General features: G+C 36.0%; 1 pseudogene; it reads right to left on the bottom strand.

Moving 5' to 3' along the window:
• Nucleotides 1–7: 7 nt before the first annotated feature.
• Nucleotides 8–15,728, bottom strand: LOC128100421 (protein FAM32A-like; annotated as a pseudogene).
• Nucleotides 15,729–18,979: the final 3,251 nt, after the last annotated feature.

Genomic DNA, 18,979 nt, shown 5'->3' with positions numbered 1-18,979 from the left:
TGGGTATTCACTGGGTCCTGCTGACTGTGAGAATGCTGTAGAGTTGCTCTGTGAGCATGTCCAGGTTTCAGTTGAAGGTTTCTGCTCTCTGCTTGTGGGTTTTTGATGCCTTCTCCTGATTCTTTGAATTGGCCATTTCTCCTGCATCTTCTCCAAGGCTGCCCGGGAAGGCATGGCTTTGTCTAGTCAAGCTTCTCCTCCTCTTTCTTGCTCCACTTGCTTGTCATCATCCCCTCTAGCAGCGAGTTCCTATGTTTGTTTCCTTTTCGCTTCCTCCCATTGAGCTCTGTGACCCCTTTCAACTTTAGAGGGCCCTTCTGGGTCTGCTACCGGCCTCCATGGAGCATGCCAGCCCTTCTATGAATATCACAAATGGTTTTCATAATTAGATAGAAAAAACTGAATAGTCAATGGGTGGATAAGCTATATGAAACATGATAATTTTATTGCTTCCTACTATGCTACAACACCATGGGATTCAGACTTGTAATTCTTTTATGAATCTAAATAATTTCATTGACACCTGTCCTATTTCACACTAAAAAAATATGTGAAAAGATTTTTTCTTTGAGGAATATGAATTGAGGGAGGTAAATTTTTCCTTCCATCATTTTCAATTTTATCTTCACAAACTGCTGAAGTTCCCTGAGTCACGGTTACATCATAAATCATACGGCGAAAGTAGATTACTTTCCTTTTAGGAATAGTCTAAATTTTCAAGATTCCCCCTTGCTGTTGATTTCTAGTTTCTTACCACAGTGTTAAAAAAGGCATGCTTGATATTAGTTCTGTTCTCAACTCATTAAGGCCTGTTTGAGGATCTAGCATCTCTGTCTGAGAAAATGCTCTTTGAACACTCAAAATTAGTGTAGATTTTATTGCTTAATAGAGGTTATAAAATTACTTTGGAAATAAAATCAGTTAATTTTGATAGATCATTCAGCTTTTCACAAAAATGTACTATATGTTCCTTTTACAACTGAAATATAATGATTACAAAATGAATTCTGTTCAGTTTTATCTTACACATTACAAACAAGACATAAAACTGTGCATGTGAGTCCTCCAAATCTCCCATTTCTCAGCCAGAACCAAAAGATAGGGATGTGTGTGTGTGTGTGTGTGTGTGTGTGTGTGTGTGTGTGTGTGTACTGGCTTATTTAATAAAGCAATGCTAGTTCACACTTCATTTAGCTAAATAAAAGATGTTTACACTTCCTTTAAGACTATTGCTCTTCCAGTCTCTCTGGCAGCAGATGTAAGAGAATAACATCCTGTTTTGAATGGTCAAAGGTTCCTAGGCTGCAAGAATGTTGTACTAAATGTGTTTAAAGAAATAAATGGCACACTTCTTTGAGAAAGACTGGATGGTATTTAAGAGAAGTTCAATCTTTACCATTTGATTTTCTGTTCAGTTTATTGTTATCCCCAAACCTTCCTGCATTCCCAGACGGTAGGCAGCAGTTTTTGAACTGATACCATCCTTATAGGTCCAGCTGAATATTTTCATCTTCAATGATTAGCAGTGAGTTTGGTTACAACTGGAATATTTAATTCTGCAGAAATATAAATAGCCATTCTAATGCATGTATACAGTATGAATATCTTAGAAGGAATGTCTAAGAGAATTTATGAAAACCAAGAGTCAACATGACATAGCTTAACATCTTGTTCATTTTTCTATGATTTAGTAATCGATTAAGGGGATAACACTTTTAACATTTTCATTATGGTCATTGAAGTAATAAGACTTTTCCAGCCAATCACCAATCATCTCTTTTGAGAGAATTAGAAAATACAAGAAAAGAGAAATCAGTTAGTGCTCTTTATAATACTTACGTATTAAAACTACCTACAAAGGCAGTGCCTTATGACAAGCATTTGCTGTCAGGCATGCACTATGGGTCTTGAAGTTTGTGTTGATTTCACTTAAATTAAGTTTGTTTTGACTCCAGTAAATGGGCCTAATTCAGATCATTCTACAGGCCTCTGATCTTCTTTGAAATGCATTTATATTTAAGGTATGTTCTTCTCATGCCGAAATACAGGAGTACAAGAATATAAACTGAAATACAGGAGTGCAAGAATATAAACCTAATAATATATGCACATGTCAAGATTTATGCCATGTGCTGCTCTACAATCCAATGTGTCCAAATAAGACAAGAAATGGGGAAGAAAAGTAAACCAACCCTGACACCACAAAATTGGAAGCAGCATAGACAATTAGTGACACATATATGAAGCAAACTTTAGTTTCCAAATAAAAAGCATTACTACCATTGTTCCCTGAGTCTTGATAACAGTGCTTTAACTTGTCTTTCAAGCTCTTGGTCAGGAGTCCAAGCCACTCCCCAGACAATATAGTCTATTACCATTGTCCTTGATTGCCTTCCAGAACTTGAAGGTAAGATGCTATTGCTGAAGATATTGCACAATTCAGAAAGAGGACTTGGAAGAAACAAACTGAAAATGTCCTGAAAGCCTTCTCCATGAAGACTAGCTTCATAGTACCAGAAAGAGCTATAGAAGGTATCAGTGGAAAAAAGTAATCAATAGTCCAATACAACTGTAATATCTATAAAGAACAACTGATCAGAATGGCAAGATATCCCATAAGGTGCAACAGTGGCACTTCTATCCTGGGAGTAACCAACTCATCTAATTGAACTTAAGGCTCACTGAATAGGAGGAAATTATTCCCAGATACTGTAGTTAACCCACTGCCCATAGCTAGTGAGGTCATGGTCCCTAGAGGCAAACCTATGGTTGCTAATTCTCTAAACCAGTATAATTTCTAACTGCATTCTAAGAACTTATCTTTATCCACAGGCAAATGCAATTCTCAATTTTCATCATGGAAGCTTCTTTTTACAGTTGACAAAAACTACTACATGTTCCACAGTTTGTCAAAAATGCATAGGATAATGGCCATTGGGCCCCAAGGCACAACTGGTAAGTGTAAAAATTTAACTCCTATACCAAAGGCTCAGGGAACCTCATAGAAGAGAGAACAGAAAGATTGTCAGAACCAGAGCACCTGCTTCTGGATAGTATCTTCTACATATGACCGGGAAGTTGTACCCAGGAAATTGCAACAATATGGTTGCCAAAACATTACCTGAAGAAATGAAAATACCAATTGATACACAACGTAGATAGGGAAAATCTCACAGGACCTCAACCTTAGATGAAAATCTACAAGTTGTTAATGTTAAGAAAGGGATAATCAGTACACTCAGTTTCACAAAACAGACATTACTAAACGTCAAGCCATACAGAAACAACACATTGATAAACAGAGATTTAGATATCCCTTGAGCACTAGTAGAACATGCAGAAAAAAAGAGAAACAGTGTACCTTAATGAAGCCTTATAAACCCATGGATTTAACAAACACTTGCAGGATATTACACAAAAGCATATTCTTCTTAGAAGATTATGGAACCTCTCCAAAATAAACCACATATCAAGACACAAGGCAAGTATCACAAAACATAGTTAAATTGAAATAGCATCCCATATTCTATCCACAATGGAAGAAATCTCTCCATCAACAGTAAGATAAACTCCAGAAAGCAAACAAAATAAAGGAGACTTAATGACACATGATGAATGACGAATAAATCATTGAAGAGATTAAGATTGGAATAAAAATTCCCAGGACTGAATGAAAAGAATAACATAACATACTAAAATATTTGAAATATAATGGGCAATCCTAAGAGGAAAGTCTTTAGCTCTGTATGACTACCTAGAAAAACAAAATCTGGGAGCTCTCAAACAAGCAGCTTAATGATGAACCTTGAGGTGGGGCAGTGGCTGCAGGGGGACAGAGAACTAAACTTTTAAGCAGCAGATAGGGAGAAATATGTGAAAAAGTCAAGAATTAATAAAATAAAAATGAAAAACTACTAAGGTTATTGAAAGGTAGAGTAGGTTCTTTAAAAGAAAACAAGATTAAAAATAAAAACTCTTAGTCAAATTAACCAGCAGAAAAGGAAGACCCAAGCGAACAGAATTAGGTATAAACAGGGAGGAGACATTACAAGAAATGACAATGAAATCCAGGAAAGCACGAGGCCACACATTAAAAATCTGTAATCCAATAAAAGGATGGACAAATTTTTAGGTAGATATGACTTACCAAAATTAAAGAAAATGAACTAAGTAATTGAAATAGGTCTATAACCAGCAAAAAATTTGAGGTAGCCCTAATGAGTCTCCAAAGTAAAAAAAAAAAAGCCCAGATTTATTTATTGCAGAATTTTACCAGATCTTCAAAGATTAACTTATACCAATACTAATAAAATTACCCCATGAGACTGCTGGCAATGGTCAAGAGACAGCCCGAACTGACCTATTCTGGTGATAGGATGGCCAAACACCCTAATTGTCGTGCTAGAAACCTCATCCAACTACTGAGGGATCTGGATGCAGAGATCCATGACTAGGCCCCGGGTGGATCTCTGGGAGTCCAATTAGCGAGAATGAGGAGGGTTTATATGAGCGAGAATTGTTGAGACCAAGGTTGGATAAAGCACAGGGACAAATAGCCAAACGAACTGAAACACATGAACAATGAACCAATGGCTGAGGGGTCACCAACTGGATCAGGCCCTCTGAGTGGGTGAGACAGTTGATTGGCTTGATCTGTTTGGGAGGCATCAGGCAGTGGGACCGGGTCCTGTGCTCATTGCATGAGTTGGCTGTTTGAAACCTGGGGCCTATGCAGGATCGCTTGGCTCGGCCTGGGAGGAGGGGACTGGACCTACCTGGACTGAGTCTACCAGGTTGATATCAGTCTGTGGGGAAGGCTTTGCCCTGGAGGAGATGGGAATGGGGAGCGGGCTAGGGGGAAGGTGAGGGGGGCGGGAAGGGGGAAAACAAGGGAATCCGTGGCTGATATGTAGAACTGAATTGTATTGCAAAATAAAAATAAATAAATAAATAAATAAAAATTACCCCATGAAATAGAAAAGGAAGGCATGCTTCCAAACTCTTTTTTTTTTTGTATGAAGCCAGTTAAATCCTGATGCCAAAACTAAATAAATGCATATACATACAAAATTACAGAGTGGTCTCCCTGATGAATATCCCAATTAGAAAGATGAATTCAAGATGCTACCAGTCATCTGATTAAATTGGTTTCAAACTAGAAATGCAAGGATAGTTTACCACTTATAAATTAATAAAAGCAATGCATCATATAAATAGACATAAAGACAGACTTCACATTATTATCTCAATAGATACAGAAGAGGCCTTTAATAGAATCTAATATCACTTCGTGATCAAAATCCAGAAGAGACTAGAGATGGAGGGAGCATATCTCAATATAATAAAGGGTATGGATGACAAACATAAACCCAATATTATACTAAATAGGGAAAGATTCAAAGCATTTCAACTAAAATTAGGAATAAGACAAGGATGTCTACTCTCTTTGCTCATGTTCAATTTAAAGCTTGAATTCTTAACTAGAGTAATTAAAAAAAAGGTAAGTCAATAAAATGGAAACAAATAGGAAAAAAGTCAAAGTACCCCTATTTGAAGATAATATGATTCTATATATAACATATCCTAAATAATATACCAAAAAGCACTCTTAGAGGTAATAAATACTTTGAGTAATGTTGATGTGATACAAAATTAACTCACAAAAATTAGTTGTCTTTGTATATAACAATGATAAATATATGGAGAAAAGTTATGGAAAAAAATCCTTTTAGTGTAGCCACTAAAAGAAAAGTAACATGTATTGCCTAGGAATGACCAAGAAAATAAAAGATTTCTGCAATGGAGTCTTTGAAACCTGGAAGAAATTGAAAAAGATGCTAGAAAAGTAGAAAAACCTTCTGTGCTCATAGAAGAAAAGAATATATATTATGAAAATGACTATCTCATCAAAACCAATCCATACATTCAGTAAAATTCCAGGGCTTTTTTTCACAGATAGAGAAAAAAAATACTATTTAAAGATATAGGTGGGAGAACCAAAGGACAGCAAAAGCAATTCTGAACACAAAGAACAATGAAGAAGGTATCACTACAACTGATTTAAAAATATACTAGAGAGTAAAAAAACAACATCGCCCTTGCACAAAAACAGATTCATGTGTCAACACAGTAGAATAGAGAACCCAGATAGGAATATACACAACTATACCTACCTGCTTTGGACAAAGATGCATTAGCATCTTCAACATAGTGCTAGAAAAATTGCATGTGAAGAATAAATCTAGATCCCTATCTTTTACCTTGAACAAAACTGAACTCCAATGGACCAAGCAGTTCAACAGTAAACCAAATACTCTGAATATGCTGGAGATAAAAGCACTATGCTTCAACATAGGCACAAGTAGAATCTTTCTAAATATGACCCCAGGAGCACAAGAGAGATGACAGGTGACAAATGGGACCTAATGACATTTCATTGCTTCTACACAGCCATGGAAACTGCCAGTTGAGTGAAAGCAGACCCATAATATAGGAAAAAAAATCTGCCAGCTCTACATATAACAGAGGATCAGTATCTAGAATGCATAAAGATTTCAAAAACTAAGCATCAAAGAAAATAAAAAATCCAGTTGAATTGGTTTACAGAGAAATGAATATGGATGCTAGGAAACACTTCTTTAAATCTTCAATATCCTTAACTACAAGGGAAATGCAGATCAAAACTACTTTAAGATTCCATTTCACCCCAGTCAGTATGGCCATCATCAAGAATGACAACAGATGGTGGCACAGATGTTGTGAAATGTGAACCCTTATATGTTGTTGGTGGGAGTATAAATTAGTTTAAGCCAGTTTGGAAATCAGTCTAGAGGTTTCTCCCCAAGTTAGAAAAGCTCTACCACACATCCCAGCTACTGGGCATATATCCAAAGAAGTTTATATCCTATTACAGAATATTAATACATTCATTTTCATTGCTGCTCAATTATAAATAGCTAGAAAATGGAAACAGCCCAGATGCCTATCAACTGATGAATGGATAACAAAATGTGGTACATATACACAATGAAATTTTACTCAGCTTTAAAGAAAAGTGAAATTACAATTTTGCAGGCAAATGGATGGAACCATAAAAAATACTGAATGAAGCAACATAGACCCAGAAATATAAATGCCACATGTTCTCTCATATGTGGATCTTAGCCTCAAACCTTGAGTTTCATGTTTTACTTGGAGCATCTGTGGAAACCAGTAAGTTAGAAATCAGCTGCTATATGGAGAGTACTTAAGAGACTGAGGAATAGTACAGCGCATAGCTAAAATGAAAATGAAGAAAAGAGCACTGTAGGAGGAAGTTTCAGTAAGAAAGGAAATGGAGGATTGGGGAGATGACTGTGTGTTGGAGGGTGCGGATTAAACAAAATAAGCAGAGCATGAAAACTCCATATGGAAAACCACTATCTTATAGCACCTTCCCCAAACAGGCAAGCAAACAAATACAAAACTTCAATGGCAAGGCTAGACAGATGGCTCAGTAGTGAAGAGTTACTCGCTGTTCTTGCAGAGGTTCAGGGTTCAGTTCCTAGTACCCACATGGTGGCTCACAACCATCTGTAACTCTGGTTATAGGGAAATCTGTCCCTCTCTTCCAGCCTCTATAGGCAACAGGGAGGCATGTGGTGTATATATACAAATGCAGGCAAAACAACTAAAAACTTAAATAAAAAGTAAATCTTAAAAAAAACACTCAATGCCAGATATTAGATATTTCCATTTGAGTTATTGGTCAGGGAGACCCCAGAGACTGCCCTGCCAACAATGCAGGCTATTGTAATTGCTATTTGTTGCCAACTGCAAATGGATGACAAGGCTCTACTTCTGAAAACACCATACATTTGGTTGCAAGAAACAGAGAAATCAATTTTAATTGGCAAGGAAACTACGTCCTGGATGGCTAGCTTTCAAAACCCTGGAAGATTTTATCAGAGCTGTTGGGGAGAAGCCATCAGTGATCTTACCCAGTGTTGGCCATCACATGCTATAATATCAATTTTCCCGGCAAGATGTTACTATTTGTGCAACAGTGGCACACCTTTGCTGGTGCAAACAATCGTTCTCTAATCAGATTTGAGGACTGCTGAACAGGAAGGAATTCATACCTGGTACTGTAAACCTGCTCAAAAATCCCATGCCTCCAGTATTCATAGGCCCTAAGGGTAATTATACTAATATTGTTTTACTAAATGGTGATTTTGTCAAACTTCCATCTCAGTATCCATGTTTATATTTGTAGATGTGTTGTGCTTCACTTAACTTCAGTGAGAGAAGTTTCTTTTCCAGTGAGTAGCCCCTAATGTAAATATGCGTAATTGGTTGAAATGTTGAGAATAACTCACTGTAAGTGCTCAGCCATCCCTAAATGAGCCATCTATATCATCACTGCATACATACTTATCACTACACACACACACACACACACACACACACACACACATACACACACACACACACACATGCACGTGCAGAGAGGGGGTGAGGAGGGAGGGATGAAGGGGAGAACATAACAAAAGGGTGACAGAAAAAAAACGTAGAACCAAAGGATGAAAGGAACTTCTGTGAAATGCTGCCTTCAGGGCATGGCATAGCCATGAGTCTCACGAACCTACAGCAGCTATGGTTATAAAGAAGACCTGCACAAGATGAGTGTAGTCAACATCCCATTATAGATGGGAAAAGAGTTTCACAAGGTCCCATCCTAAGCTCTGTAGATACTGATAGTAGATGGATGCTAGGGGCAGAGAATAATTTGGGGGCCATATGTGACCACTGGTTAGTTACCAATGATCCATTGGATGGCCCAATACCCATGTATATATGGGCAATACTAATTGAATTCAGGGGGATATGAAAAGAAAAGTAAGGCATGAATTTGTAAGCAAAATGTGTTCAACAGAGATTCTAAAAGAGGTAAACAGGAAGAGTGTGGAGAAAAAGAAAAATGAAAAATTAGAAGTCAGAAAAAGGTAACAAAAATAAAAGTATACATATATCACATACGTATATCACATATGTGTTTCATATATGTGATATATGTATGTATATGCATATATGTAAGATAAAGGTAAGGGCATGATCTGAATTTAAGGATGCTGTAGTGAATGAAGTAAACATCTCTAAAGGTCACAGGCAGAGTAGCCTTGATGGTCTCAAAGCATGAGTCAGGACTTAGAATTAGGAAGAATCCCAGGTCTTTCTGAGAACACTCAGTGCTTCTGCTGCTGTGGAGCCTCTGAGGAAGGATGCAGAAAGAAATGGCGAGGCTGCGGTTGGTAGTGGAAATCAAGTGGGAAAGTTAGCGCAAACTCACTGCACTCCAAGGGAAATGACTCAACACTTCACTCAAATTTCATCGTTTTGTTGAAAGCAGGAGGCACATAATCTGTCAGTCTCTTTTCCTTCTAATTTCCAACATTTTTAATATTGTATAGCACATCAATATGTCTAAGACTATATGATCTTACATGAACAATATCGTGATTGAGAGATCCAGTAACTGCGGTTCACAGTTTCATGTTCTCATATGCCTCATCTCCATCACATGTAAAGTATGGTAATTAGAGTGTCCCGCTTATGTGGTGCTCTGGAGGCTTCCTTTACTTAATAACATAGAGCCTTCAAAACAAATACTAAATTAAGATTGCCTTCACTGTTTATAGTTTAAGAATTTGTAGATATTAGAAACCTAATATTCATATTGAACTTTCAGGAGGATGGTTTATTATATAAGAAAGGGGGACATTCAATTTCATATAGATGCTCATTTTAATCCACACTAGTTGTATAGTATTAGAAGCCCTCGATACTTTTAGTCCATGATACCCTTATACAATATCTAATATTAAATCTAATATTCAATCAAAAGCTCTAATATATATAACATTAGATCTAATATTAGATATTCTCTAAGAGTATCACTTTTTTTAAGGAGTATTTATAGAAAAATAGAAAATCTATTCTTCAAAATATATTAAATTGGAAGGGACTAAAGTATCTCAGGACTTTCTGCTTCATGTGTGAATAAGATTACTAGTAAATTGGTTATTGAATAATGTGTATTTCATAGATAATGATTTTAATTATTAGATACCATAATACACTTTATTAATAGTTTTCCAGCAGCTTACATGGAACCCTAAAATGGAGAACACATGACAATGATGAGATATAAAAATATTGATTAAACATCATTACTCTGAATATTTTTTATCACAAGTGCTATTCTGGGTAAAATCATTCATATCTGAATTAGGTAAATACAACTTTATCATTGGGTCCCTCTGAAAGGGGGAAAAAATCCTAAAATTTGGGAATTTTCGGTACTTTCATCCTTGGATCTAAATTTGAAAAATATTACAACAAAGGAATGAAGGCATGCTGAGTTTTAGCTGGAGCAAATCCATCTTTTATCTAGATTTTCTGCCTGTAAACTCTGTGATGAGCAAGTGCTTCATTTCTCCTGTCTTGAAATTAGTTCTCAAAATTTTTCCCATTACTCAGGTTCCCATGAAGCCCGAGTCTCATCATTCTTTATTATCCCTGGCTGTGGGCAGCAACTGTGTTCTGTGTTCTTTGAGTGATTACGGAGGTGACACCATAGTGATATTCTCTTACAGAATGGTCATTTTAAAGGCTTTGAAAGCTCAAAGGCTCAAGGATATCTATCAAGAGATTCTTGAGAACACAATCAAAATCTCCCTCAACACAACAGAGCTACATCATCTAGCCTTGATCTTTAGACTGAACTTACACATCAATGAGCATTTGAGGAAGAATGGAACTATGGTTTTTGTCCAGGAAGTAGCAGGGATAACTGTACCAGACCAAAATGCCACACTACTATTTTAAGTTAGTCTCAAGTAGTATCTTTAATTTCCAAATGAAATAATCTTGGAGACATTAGAAAGGACTTTTCTATTTTAATCAAGACTACACAAAGATGATCTGTGATATGGATAATATATATTTTTAGCATTCAGTAATCACATTTACTATTTGTTAACACATAATGCTATTTGAGATTATATTTTAAAGTGGCATGAAAAGTAAAAAGGAAAAGAGTTCGTCAGAAGTGTTGACAAGATTTTTAACTCCTTCTGTTTCCTTTGATAGTTTTCTTAAATAGAATACATAAGCAATGCAACCCAAGCGTAAACACATCTCAGTTTATGTTTATTCTGCTTTTATTGCACATTTGAAAATTAATAATTCAATGTTCTAATATTAGCTGTCATCTTAGCTGTGATAAAATTAATAATTCATCAAAATGATATCAAACAAATGGGGCCTTTTTGTTCTGGATGAGAAACAATCCCTTCAGTGTTGAAAAATTACAATGGTAAATTTATTTCTTTTATTTTGGGTCAAATAATATTTAATCCTTTCAGCTATAATTCCAATGTTTTCATTTTAAATATAGAAATCTGCATATGTCACAACTGATGCTAAGAAACAACCTTCGTCTTGTTCCAGAAGGTTGTTTTACCCTTGCTTATATCTTGGCAGATACGTCTTCTTCAGAAAAACCACAATAAAAGAGTCATGTTTTAGAAAAGTTGAATATAAATGAAATGAATTCTTTATTCGTTCTGGCTGATGTAATCTTCTCCATTTGCAGTCTAGAATTTGCTGTCTGCCTAAAACAGGAGCAACAGTTGCAACAGGCAGAGACTGAACAATATTTCTGAATATAATAAATTTTCTTGAATCTTTTCACATGTATTTTTAAGTTAAAATATGTGATAGAACAGTTAAGCATCTATATTTACTTATAAATGTGATCTTAAGACACGTGCTTTCAGGAGTTTTTAATTAAACATATTTTAAGGATAAAATTGTCTCCATTTAACCTATCGTGACTGTTCTGGGTTTCCTAGACTTCGAGTAGAAGCAGTAGTAAATCCTTTTACTTAAATCCTACTCGTTTAATTCCCATGCTGTTTGCTTAGAGGTTTCAGTGGCATAAAGAAGAACATTGCAGTTTATATTAAGGCCAGAGTTACCAAATCTTTTCAGGCAGATGTTATGCACTATATTTGTAAAACAGGAGTCTGTAATACATCAAAGGATGTTAGAGGTTTTACTGAAAATTCTACCTTACGAACTTGCAGGTCTCAGTGAATCATGACACACATTTCTGGGTATGCTAAGAACAAGTATATGCCCTTGGTGAGCATGAATAAAATGTAGTATATGCCCTTGGTGAGCATGAATAAAATGTGTCATCTGTCTCTTCACTGTGAGGTAAACTTTGCTTGGATTCTAACTTCTCTAGTATCAATGTTCATTGATACCATTTGGAACACTTGCTCAAATGTGGAGCTCCAGTCCAGTTTTAGAAATTCTTATACACAGGACAAGCAGTGGAGAACCAAATTCAAAATTTAAAAGGCTCACCATAAATATCCATACACCAGTGGTCTACATATTATAACCATCTATCACTTGACCAGACAGTTGCAGCAGAGTTTCAATACTAATATGAAATCTGTGCTTATGAGATTCTCTCTAGTTCTTGAAAATATTTTTTATTTGGATAGTAAATAAAATGGTTGCCCTGTCAGTGGTGGTGCATAGCTTTAATGACAGTACTCAGGAGACAAAGGCACGCGGATCTCTTTGAGTTAGAGGCCAGCCAGGACTAAACAGTGAAACCCTATCTCAAAAAAAAAAAAAATGGTTGCTCTGTTCTAGGTCATACTGTAAAGAGCACAGACTCATCACCTCTCACTGCAGCATGAATGCTTTGTAGAAAGCACACTGGTACTATATTCTAGACCAGTCTTAGCTTCTGAGCTATCAAACAGTTGTTTTTTCCTTTTTATTTCTTGTCACCCTACCTTCTGTATTACCATCTCACTTTCTCTTTCTCAATACACTCAGGTTTCTGTTGTTGTGTATGGAGATTATGCAGTTAAATGCACATGTCAAAGTTACTAGTATCCACACTAAGGCATAGTTGATTAAATTAAAAATTTAAATGTGAATCTGTTATGTGCAAAAGATCCTGATAAATATGTCTGTGAGAACAAAATAAAAGAGATACATTAATAATGGGAATTTACAGCCTTGTATCTTTTACTCCCATTTTTCACATATTAACTAGAAGTGTCTTCACAGCAACAAAACAGTCCTAAAATGTTTCCCTTTCAGGTAGAGTACTTTTCATTTTAATAACTCTTTTAATGCAAATTTTTATTTAATACTTCTGGTTTTTTTCACCAACTATTGAGCCAACAGTATATGGGAGGTGCTATGTTTTAATATCCCCTCCAGAAGAAAATTCAGTATAACTATTTTGCAATAGTTAAGAGGTGGTGGGTCATGATGGTTGTTGGAGGGGAGGGCATCTACATGACCCAAGATGTGTGCAGATCAGAGGATAACTTGTGATAGTTTGTTGTCTACTTCTATTATTTGGGTTCCAGGGACTGAGTTCAGGTTTTGGCAACAAGCACCTTCAACTTGCTATCTTGATAAGCTGGTTTTGCTTTCATGTATCGATTATTGCCATTATCATAGTAATGAGTAGATTATTATTGGAATGGGTTCCTGATAGAAGTACAGTTGGGCTAGAATTTTTCTTTCTGTACCCATATAGATTAACTTTCCCTTCTGCTATATTAAACACCAGAAACAGTCTCACCAGCCACTAGTACTGTGCTTTTAGATTTCTGGCTCAGAACTGTAAGGCAATTAAGAATTCTTGTTTTTAGGCTACTGGCAATGGCCAAGAGAAAGCCCAAACTGACCTACTCAGGTGATCAGATGGCCAAACACCCTAACTGTCATGGTAGAACTCTTATCCAATGACTGATGGAAGCAGATGCAGAGACCTACAGCCAGGCCCCAGGTGGAGCTCCAGGAGTCCAATGGGCGAGAAAGAGGAGAGATTGTATGAGCAAGAGTTATTGAGACCATGACTGGAAAAAGCACAGGGACAAATAGCCAAACTAGTGGAAACACATGAGCTATGAACCAATAGCTGAGGAGCCCCCAACTGGATCAGGCCCTCTGGATAAATGAGACAGTTGATTAGCTTGAACTGTTTGGGAGACCCCCAGGCAGTGGGGACTAGGACCTGTCCTTAGTGCATGAGCTGGCTGTTTGGAGCAGGGGGCCTATGCGGGGACACTTTGCTCAGCTTGGGTGAAGGGAGGAGGGGACTGGACCTGCCTTGACTGAATCTACCAGGCTGAGCTGAATCCCCAGGAGAGTCCTTGCCTTGGAGGAGAAGGGAATGGAGGGTGGGTTGGGGTGAGGGCAGGGCAGGGGAGGAGGGAGGACAGGGGAATCCGTGGCTGATATGTAAAATTAAATTAAATTATAAAATGAAAAAAAGAATTCCTGTTTTTTTAGTTTATCCAGTGTGCAGTATCTATTATTACAAGAGAAAACTGAATGAAAAACTAATATACTAGGTCCTACAAAGCACAGACGAAAATATAATCCATTCTTGAGAAGATAATTTAATATAAGAAGTAAATAGGTAAATTCTTCATATACATTGTAATGTACATTATCATATAGTCATATGGAAAAATGCTATGGAAAAACATAAGATGTCTAGTTAATTTAAGTTTCACTCTAAATAATCAGTAATATCTTCTTTCATTGACATCCAATTAATAGGACATTCTGTCAGGACATCCATTACTAAGCAATTCTAACTGAGGACTATAACAAAATAATATACAAATGAAATTTTCCTGAGAGTTTCATTCAACTTTCCATATACATTGATGAAGAGCCTACTACTTGGATGCTAATTTTCTTGGCAGTGAAGCTAACAGATGATATAAATCATGGACTCTGGCCTCAACAAACTTACAGACATGGTATAGAACATAATATAAAAGGTGGTGTGGAAGAGCAGCTTCACCTAAGGATTCTAGTTCTGGATAATGAAACAGAGAATAGACCTACATCCCTCCCTGTGTCAATGTAACAAGAGAAGGATGAACAAATAGGTAATTGTAGCTGGAGAGCTTCTCTCCAGGTCCCACCAAGCCCCTGCAGTCCCACAATCCACGTAAAAAATAATCACTCAGATGCTTATATTACTTATAAACTGTACGGCCGTGGCAGGCTTCTTGTTATCTACTTCTTTTTATCTTAAATTAACCCATTTCTATTAATCTATAAGTTGCCACATGGCTCATGGCTTACTGGTACCTTACATCTCACTTGTCATGGCAGCAGCTGGCAGCGTTTCTTTGACTCAGCCTTCCTGTTCCCAGAATTCTCTTCTCTGCTTGTCCCGCCTATACTTCCTGCCTGGCTACTGGCCAATCAGCATTTTATTTATACAGAGCAATATCCACAGCAGGTAATTTAAATTTAAAAAAAAGTCTTCATTTCTTTCTTTCTTTAATGTGTGTGTATGTCAGGGGAGGGAGGAAGGAGGAAGGGAGAAGAAGGGAGGGAAGAAGGGAGGGAGGGAGAGAGAGACTTCAGGTGTAGGAGTGTTACAATGAGCATGTGGAGGTCAGAAGGCAACTTTCAGAAATCAGTTCTTGCTTTCCACTTTGCCAAGGCAGGGTCTTTTGTTTCTGCTGCTATCTTCATGACAATACAGTTTGCACCTCCCACCTCACCACAGGCGTGTATCTACATCCTCACACCATCCCATCCAGCTTTTTATATGGGTTCTGGGAATGGAACTCAGGTAGTCTGGCTTGCACAGATAGCTTTCTCACCTGCTGCGTCATCTCCCAGGTCCCAGAATAAATTTTCTATTGGCTACAAATTATTTAAAACTGATAATTTTGGACTTAGGCTTCTAAAATATCAACCTAGAGACTTTCCCATATACATCCATATTTAAAATTGCAGTTTTTCCTCCCATGATTTTGTTTTCAAAGTATTTTTCTTATGATAATTTCTTACCAGATTCTCAGAACACAGTAATAGATTAGAATTTTATCTCTTCTTCTTCTCTTGATACACTGACACAGGATGGGTTATGGATCTATTCTCCATTTCATTATCCATTTCTATTTTTGCAGAACTCAAAAATCTGTTTTCTTGTGTCACTGAGCTCCGTGCAATATGTCAATTTCTGTTTCACCATGTGATGCTTTTTAAAGTCTTCAGTGTGGTGCCTCTCGCCAAAACAGGTGAGATAGTAACTGGGGATTCTGAAATACTTGTTATTTTAATTTTTTCTTATATATTTCTCTACTTAAAACTCAGTAAATATTGAACAACTGTCTTTTATCTGGAACTGATATGAAGAACTTAGAATTTGTGAGAATGTGCTTAGGAAATACAGAAAACAATATTCCTTTAAGTAATTAAAGAATTGTATGTCTAGAGTATATGGGGTATCTTAGCACACAAGTGAGCTGTTAGGCAATACGTATCCAAGAAATTATAGCTCATTCTGAGAAACAATATTTCAAGTGACACTGGTTTAAAAATTGAGCAGAATTCCAAGTTAGAACTCAGTATCCTCCTACTTTTTTCTGTTTTCGCCTAAGACATAAATAAGAGCTAACATGAAAAAGAATTTTAATAGCTAATAATGCAATGATTGTCTTCTGGAGACACAAATATTGCATGTCTCCATTATGTATCCTATATTCTTGGTACTATTACTTAGAATTATGAGTCCTTTATACTCTTAGGGTAAATAATATCCAATAACCCTCAAGTCTGACAAGTTAAACTTGCTAAGGAAATTTCCCAACTACAAACTTTCTGATCTGCTGTTTCATCTTCCTACCAACCATGCACATGTATTTAGCATTACTTTTTATTCGTATCCAAATCTATTGATTCACAAGATAAATATTGACCTGACCTTGCCTTCACCTCAGTTTATATCTACTTCTTAAGCCAATAAATCTAGAAACTGATCTGACAGCAGTCAATATTAGTTGAATTTTTTAAATAGCAGCTTTGCTGTGAAGTAATAATTCAGTATTTTATAGTTTCTGCCTCAAAGAAATAAAAATGCAGTGTAACTCACCAATTGTTTGAGTAAAACTATTCCTATGGCATTTGATGCCAAATGCAAAGCTCCCCTTGGTGCCAAAGAGCATCTCTAATGTCCATAGATCTTCTAATCTCAGATCCAAAGAGTTTGAAATATTTTACTATTCTTGCTGGTGGCAATTGTACATCAGTGTCCTGCTTAAGTTCTAATTATAATTAAACCATATAATTAGTCTTCAGGTGACTGATGCTGTTTTGTTGGTGCACATTTCCCTCTGGACTTATTTCTACCTGAGGGTATAATAAATAGATTCAATAATCATCCTGGACCTTAGAAGTTAAAGGCAAGAACACATTTGTTACTCCATTTATCAGCTTGTTTTGATCTTTTCAGAGTCAAGGAGATATAAAGCTATGGGTCAAGATTTGCATATATTTATACTGTGTGTCATGGAAGGAAGCTTAAGGGGTTGGTCATAACCAATGCACCATCTTTTACAATTTATTGCTGTTCTTAAGGCCATACCACTCATCTTTTACTCACACAGTTTCCCAGTGCTTTTGGGGATAGATGACATACTCATACTTCAGAAATCCATAATGAAATATGCCAAAGTGGTTTTTCTAAACTTTCATTTCCATGTAATAGAAAATAACCTGTTTGAAGATTGTATTTTGAAAATAATCAATACCTGGTTATGTTATAAAGAAACATATTGTAATATTAAAATACACTTAATCTGGTAATTATTTAGAAGTTGAGACTACATGTCATAGAAATAGAAATGATAATGAGTTTAACTTAAAAATCTTATATAGTTCATAATTCTACTCCATCAGTTAAAAACATCCTAGTACAGGCTGTTTCATAGTGTGTGGTATAGAAGACAATTACTAATAATCTTATTGAAAATTTCATCCATTTCTACTAAATGACCACTGAACTATAGAGAAATCATGAAAATTGGGGAAAAAAAACTATAAGGGAGTCATAAATGCTCTAAGAAATGCTGATACATGACTGAAAACCACATTGGAACACAAGAGTGCAGCTAAAATCCACTGCAATAAATACTGAAGTTTTTAAGAGCAAGTGTTGTATATTGTTCATATTCCTATCTTATATTATAGTCATGTGAACGTATTGCTCTCAATCAATTCTTACACTTATACAACAGATATATAATGTTATCAGTTATCTTTTCTTAATAATCTGTACCATCATTTATTCAAATGAGACCTCTAGATTTGAAAGAAATACAGAAAATACAACTGCTGATTGCAAATTCATTGTGACCTGAGTCTTTTTGTCACACATTATTAGAGACAAGATCACAGGGAAACAACATATATGTAAATGTTGGGACTATAAGATTAGAATTATTCTTAATTGGTTCACTTTTAATCCCACAACTTTATACTATATGCCATTTGGTTTATCTGTATGACATATCATACATTCCATCTCAATGATTTTTTATCATACACAACATGACAGCTACCATAAGGAATATTAAATACAATGCCTATTTGAAAATGGTACTTATTAAGAAAAGGAGAAATTTGGGGATTTTTAAGATGTAATTAGCAGTAATTACCTAACTGAAATTCTGGTGGGATTATTTGTGATGTTTTGTCTATATTTCATCTGAACTCATATTCAGAAGAATAAAAAATAATTCAAGGAACCCCTCATCACATTGCTGAGTTCCCTCCACTCTCAGACTTTCGGAACCAAAAATGGTGAGAGAGACAGTTATCTCCAGACAACTAGCATTTGAAATTCAGCAAACTGAATCCTCCTGTTACCTAAGAGTCTTCCTATTTTTCATACTTAGTTTTGGTTAGCAGAGAGTGCTGCTTACACTATCTTTCATTTGTGTAAGTGAAAAATAACTATGTTTTTATTACTTAAAATATTACAAAAAGGGACAATATGCTAAAAATATGCAGTGAACAAATATCATCTGTACAGACTGGAAGAGAACCTTCATAAATTAACCTTATTAGTGCATTACTGTAA

This window comes from Peromyscus californicus, unplaced genomic scaffold, assembly GCF_007827085.1.
Source record: "Peromyscus californicus insignis strain IS unplaced genomic scaffold, ASM782708v3 Scaffold_7__1_contigs__length_154581171, whole genome shotgun sequence".
Taxonomy (NCBI): domain Eukaryota; kingdom Metazoa; phylum Chordata; class Mammalia; order Rodentia; family Cricetidae; genus Peromyscus; species Peromyscus californicus.
This window is presented reverse-complemented; position numbering and strand designations above follow the sequence as displayed.